This window comes from Protomyctophum bolini, assembly GCF_963924005.1.
Source record: "Protomyctophum bolini genome assembly, chromosome: 16".
NCBI lineage: Eukaryota > Metazoa > Chordata > Actinopteri > Myctophiformes > Myctophidae > Protomyctophum > Protomyctophum bolini.
The window spans coordinates 21,498,443-21,504,469 of record NC_137877.1 but is presented as its reverse complement, the minus strand read 5'-3'; positions in this window follow the sequence as shown (position 1 = coordinate 21,504,469).

Genomic DNA, 6,027 nt, shown 5'->3' with positions numbered 1-6,027 from the left:
CAGAAATATAGGCGTTATGGATCGTAGACAGAATTCCAGAGGCTGAATGAATCAGAATTATTTATTGTTGTGCAGCATGCATTTGGACAGGGGATTTGGGACTTCCCAGCATGACTTGGGAGGGCATACACACATGATTGGTTTATTGTTTTATTGCCATTTAATTAACTTATTGTTTACCATGGGGATGTGTAGGAAGGGGGATTGGGGCATTGTGTTGTTATGATTTATGTGTCAGGACAGTGGAATAGGGTTAATTGTGGGGAACACCCTATTCCTGTATTCCATTGTGTGCTTATAGCATTTGACAGTGGTGGAAAGTAACTAAGTACATTTACTCAAGTACTGTACTTGTTACTGTACTATTTTACCATGGTGGAGTCTAGGGGTATTTCCAATTTTCAATACTTTCACTTGTACTCCACTGCATCTCAATATTGTACTTTAAAACTTTAGTTAGATTTTGATTATTACAAAACATACATGAACCACTTCAGCCCCATTTAAACTTAAATAGTTGTTCTACAATCTCAGTGCATATTGTGTACTTCACTTCTGCTGATTTCAAAGGTTTTAACATGTGAAAAGGGGACATTCTGCATAATGAATACGTAAATTTTGATTACCATACTTTTACTTGTAACAGAGTGTTTCTACATTGCAGAATTGATACTAGTGGTTATAGGCCAAATGGATGACACAAAAATGTGAAAGGCTATTGTTTCCATTGTGGTCCACGAGGACATAGGAACTCACTGTGGTGGAGTATACTCTGGAGAAGTAGTTAGTAAGTAAAGATGAATGTTAAAATGGCCTGCAATTTATATTGTCTACGCTACGTTATATCATGTACAAAACTGTTGCAGGGGTTCAGTGTCTTGCTCAAGGACCGTGAAGAGAAGAGTCAGAGAAGAGAAGAGAAGAGTCAGCCCCATCATGGTGTCAATGCTCTCCTCCAGCCCCTAGCCATGGTTGATATCCACCATATAATCGTTGAGCAGCTGGGAAGGAGATGGGGTTGGATTATTTCATGCAGCTGTGAGAGAGGCTGCATGAAGCACACACACTGGCACAGAAAGCACTTGCAGAGGTCGGCTGGGGCTCGCCAGAAACGGGCCCAATTTATTATTCCTAATGTGTGAGAGTGGAATTTGCCTTTGGGGCCTGGGTGTGGGTGCTAATGTGACCCCTCCCCTGTCACCGAACCATCCATCCATCCATCTTCAATCGCTTATCAGTAGTTGGGTCGCAGGGGCAACAGCTCCACCAGAGAGCTCCAGATTTCCCTCTCCAGAGAAACATTAGTAACTTCCTCCTGGGGGATCCCGAGGTGTTCCAAGACCAGTGAGTCTATGTAATCCTTCCATCGAATCCTTGGTCTGCCCCGGGGTCTCCTCCTAGTGGGACGTGCCTCAAGGACCTCCCTAGGGAGACGTTCGAGAGGCATTCTAACCAGATGCCCGAACCACCAAAGCTGGCGCCTTTCCAGGCGAAGAAGCAGCAACTCTACTCAGAGTCTCTCTCGTGTAACTGAAGTTCTCACCTCACCCTATCTCTAAGGAAGACGCCAGCCACCCGTCGGACAAAACTCACATTTCGGCCGCTTGTATTCGCAACCTTATTCTTTTGGTCATGACCCACACTTGACCATGACCATAGGTGAGAGTAGAAACGAAGATTGCTCAATAGACAGAGAGCTTTGCCTTCTGGCTCAGCTCTCTTTTCGTTACAACAGTGCGGTACAGCGACTGCAATACCGTTCCTGCTGCTCCGATTCTTTGGCTGATGTCCTTCTCCGTCCTCCCCTCGCTCATGAACAAGACCCCGAGATACTTAAACTCCTTCACCATCGGTTTCCTGCTGAAAACCATGGCCTCAGATTTGGAGATGCTGATCCTCATCCCAGCCACCGTACACTCAACTGCGAACCGGTCCAGTGAGAGCTGAAGGTCAGTACCACATCATCTGCAAAAAGCAGTGAAGCAACCCATAACTCACCGAGCCGTATACCCTCTCCGCCACGACTTCGCCTCGAGATCCTGTCCATGAAAATCACAAACAGGATAGGTGATGATGCGCAGGCCAACCCCCACTGGAAACTAATTTAACTTACGGTACTCCTGAGTCCTGACCCCCGAGCACACGGACACAGCTCTCGCTTTGTGTGTACAGAGATTGGAAAACAAAAAAAACAAAACAAGGTCCCCTCACCCCATACTCCCGCAGCACCTCCAACGAAGTGTCACCGAACCTTCATAGTAATTGGACTGGACCATGTACTGTAATGGGCGGAAGCTGTTGGACGTGGTCCACTTCTACTACACTCTACTCTACAGCCGTGTTTCCAAAACAATTTTTGTAGGTCATGACTTGAGTAATTATCTGTTTCCCATACAAAATGTTTGAAAATGATTTCAAAAGATTTTCAAAAATAAAATAAACATAGAAAAGAAGTCAAACATCTTCCAAAGCAATTAAAAAAAATACATCAAAATTCCATACATATTTTAAAGTTTTAAGAAATGGCTCATTGAGACGCGTTGTGCTCTTGTAGATTTATTATTTTTAATAGGGCTTACGTGGTTAATTCATAATGTATTTTTGTAAGCTTCAGTCCCAGTGAGACACCAAATTGCGGTTTTGGGCTGCAGGGGAACCACTGGTCTACACTAGGCTACCTGTTGCAGCCTATGGGATGGGCTGACACATTAGCCTCTAGGTGGAGGAAGGACCCTCTGGGTAAGGGACTGAGGTGCTTATACCCCAGTAGGCCAGTATGGGACTTTCTTTCTGCGTGCACGGTTCGCGAGGGCACTGGGCAGGGGTTCTCAAAGTGGGTGCCGTGTCGGTGGTGGCACCCTACAGTATGCCGTGACAAAGTTCAGGGGTGCTGCCGAATACTTTCAGAATATTTGGAATTTATCAATATTACTTCTGTTCAGTTCACGTTAGATCCTGTAAAACGGGACCTCAGTTGCACTGTACTTTTTCTACATAAAATCTGTTTGCCAAAAATAGCTGATCTACAAGCATTGTAACGCATGTTAAGGAAAATTTGACATATATATTTCCATACTGTAAATATGACATAAATATGCCGTGGATGAAAAGCTATATTTACAGGGGTTCCCAGTTCCTTGAGACAAAACACAATAATTATACTTAGTTGGAGTGGTCTTGTTCTTAATGGACCATTACTGCCTCCTAGCGGGGGATTAGTGTAAGTGAGGGTTAAAAGGGTGTTTAGGGTCATAGGAGTCCCTGCCACAGTAGAAGTAGAAGTGGTGGGCAATGTACTCAACGGCCAGTACTCAAGTCAAAGTATAAATACTCCTGTTCATATATTACTCCACAGACACCAAGGGAAAGTCAGTCAAATTTGTACTTAAAGTTAAACTACTGGAGTATACTTGCTTTTAACCCGGCGTAGAACACTAACATTGGTTGATTTTCACCCACACAATGGTTATGGGATTTCCATTGTGTTGCACTTGCTGGTGTCTGAGGTGGGTGATTCAACATTCAAAACAGGTATACGAAGGGCTGTTGAGTGATATCCAATGAGCACTTCCAAACTCAAACACTTACATCATTGATGGATAGGTTTCTGAACTGCCCACAGCCCTCCCTTGAGACACAGACTGAGTAGAATCTGAGTGAATCCACGTTATCAGTCTGGCTAATGCCAGGCCAATTGTTCACTATACTGTTGACAGTCAGTCTCCCCTGCAGCAGAGAGTGGTCAACATCAACAGATTGAAACCTGTTCTTTACAAAAAGAAGCATGAGAGGGAAAACGTGTTGACATGTTACTTACTCATCATGAGTAAGTTAAAGTGGTAAAAAGGAGGATATTATATAGGAAGTTTGTTATTAAAGCATATAGCCATGGTTATCAAATTGTAGTGTGCCCCCATCTGTATTTTGTACCAGGGACCCTCATCCTCATACAAGATTTGTGTTGTTAAAATGTGTTCACAACAAGACACAATGCGACACGTTGTGAGCTAGTAGATCTGCTATTTTCAAATAGCCGATGCATATACATATTAAAATTGTTGTGATGCTATCTCATGTTGCTATCGAACCCCTGAATCCCCTCAAGAACCACTGGCCAACAGTCATTAGCTCTTAGTCAAACTGCATCAGTAGCCTATTTAAGCCGTAATACTGAATGTTTTCCCCCTTTTTTTTAAATGTGATAATCATTGAAATTCAGATTCACTTGGCCATATATGATTTATTTGATTGATTGATTGATTGATTGATTGGTTGGTTGGTTGATTGATACTTTATTAAGAGTATACAGAGGTACAGTACAAACAGTTGTCCTGCTAAAAGGATAACACAAAAAGGGAATGTTTACATTGTGGTCCTATGTATTCAATTCATCAAGACATAAAGACAATACAATAATATACAATATAGCCTGCATGCAGTGATATTAGGTCACATTCAGAGAGCTTTGCTGCGATTAAAACGAATCTGCGCATTTTCAGAAAGTGCACTTCGTTTGGCAGGTGTGAAGGCTCATTCGAATCCTAATGCGTATCAAAGAACCGCATTCTACTCCGAGCAAAAACTGGGGTTTTGCTTTACTTCCAATCGCACTTGATTACGATTCAGTGCAGGTGTGAATGCAATCCGCAGTAAATAAAGGAAATGAAGCAAACAATGTGGCGGGTGAGGAGCTGAACACAGTTGGAGACGGAGAAGGCATATTTCACGCAGCGCAAAGATGTCCCGTTACCGTGGATAGACGTGGTCGAATGAGGAGACTGAAGCCCTGATCGAAATGAGGACGAGTACATTAATCAATTGCTTAAGAAAACACATAAAAACACTGCAGTGTATTATAGCCTACAGAATATTCTGTCTGTCTGTCTGTCTGTCTGTGCGTGCCGTAAACATGGAGTGCTGTCACTGTGTGGGGACTGGGGAGTAGGGACTTTCATCTCGATAAACTTGTAAACATTTTGCGCTGATGTCTGTTATATCAGTGCGCTCAGCGCTGTGCCTCCATGCCCAAAAGAACAGTGTGTGGCTGCATGCGTATAGTGAGAGAGCGAGAGAGAGGGGGGGGTCCAGTCCAGTCCCAGACGGCACGACACATGCACGTTATGAGTATAATATAATTTTATCACCATAGATTTCACTGTGTAGGCTAGTTTATGAATGGAACACATTGATAAAGGTCCCCCTGCTGCGTTTCCAATTGCTGCGGATGACAGTGTGAAGGCAAACCGCAGAAATTAAATATGCAAGAATCCCAATTTCTCCGCCTATACGCATCGAGTCTACCGAAGTATTTGGTGGGAATGTGACCTTAGTCTGGCTATGCCAGGCTAATACAATACTACAGTTATAGCCCTACAAGAAATCATCAATACTAGGATAAGTCAGAAGTAAAAGTATATTTACAGAAACAAACTATGGGGAGAAACATATTTTTGCAAACTAGAAGACTTATTGTCCAGTTGCAAATTGCTAATATTTACATGTGCTCTTTCGACAGTTTTAAGAGCAGGTTAAAAACATTTTTGTTCCGTAAACATTTTCCCCATGTTGTTACCTGACTCTCTTGTATAGGTCTATGTTTTGCTTTAATCCTTGTACTGCATTTTTGCATTATTACATTATGTCGTATTTCCCTGATTTAACTTGATTGTTTATATTGTGTCCATCATACAGCACTTTAATTGTAACATTGTTTCAAAAGGGGCTTTATAAATAAAAAACATACTTACTGATTTACCCTTTAATGGTGGTTTTGAAGGAGGGTTGGGACTAGTCACACTTTTGGATGGCTGGTGCTTGGTGGTAGGCACGGCAGGGCATTCCACAATGATGTCCCTCAATGGAAATGCAGTTTGCCAGAAAACTATATGAAGAACAGAACATTGAATATCCATAACATACAGTATACAGTCGACAACACATTACATCAGCACATTAATTGTACATAAAATACAGGCAACAGCTGTGTTAGCCTGGCTAATAAGCCAGACAATGACAATATGAATAACA